Source organism: Alligator sinensis, unplaced genomic scaffold (genome assembly GCF_000455745.1).
Source record: "Alligator sinensis unplaced genomic scaffold, ASM45574v1 scaffold134_1, whole genome shotgun sequence".
NCBI lineage: Eukaryota > Metazoa > Chordata > Crocodylia > Alligatoridae > Alligator > Alligator sinensis.
In genome coordinates, this window is record NW_005841920.1 from 3,037,043 (window position 1) to 3,037,594 (window position 552).

At 69.0% G+C, this 552-nt stretch overlaps 1 protein-coding gene across 1 annotated transcript in view; it reads left to right on the plus strand.

The window, feature by feature from the left end:
• The first annotated feature begins 50 nt into the window (after positions 1-50).
• Positions 51-552, plus strand: part of PDGFRA (platelet derived growth factor receptor alpha) — a 46,782-nt gene continuing 46,280 nt past the window's right edge. The window contains exon 1 of the mRNA XM_006019019.3: positions 51-248. The gene's annotated coding sequence lies outside the window, so the exon portion shown is untranslated. The remainder of the gene's footprint in view (positions 249-552) is intronic.

Here is a 552-nt window from a genome sequence, read left to right on the forward strand (position 1 = left end):
AGGGCGGCTCTTATTCTGAAGGGGCCGGAGGGGAGGGGAGGGGGGGCTTCGTTTCCTGACAGCTATTTACTTGAAGCAAATGATTAGTTTTGGAAGGATGGACTCGAGCGCTGGATCAATGACGAGGCGCGGTTTCTGAGCCCGTCCCAGTCGGATCTAGGGGGAGGAGGAGAAGCCACCAAGGACGTGGACGGATTTGGGGCTCCGCGCGTAGGGCTGGCGGCGCGGGTCCGCGGAGCCAGGAGCAGGTACGGGCTGGGTGGGACGGTCCCCCATCGCCTCGCCTTCTCCAGGGGCCGCTTGGGAGCAGGGGGAGGCGAAGCACAGCAGTCCCCTCCGATGCCGGCCATCAAGTCGCGGGGGGTGTGGGGGACAGAGCCAGCGGTTGTGCAGCCCCTGGGGCGGCTCACCTGGGAGCGCCGGGGAGGCGGCGAGGGCACATCTCAGCTCCCGGGGAGCTGCTGGGAGGGGGCGGGGGGCAGGATGGAGACCGGGGCGGGAGCGGGGATCTGCTCAGAGACGGGTATTGCCCCGCGCTGCGGGCGGGCGCGG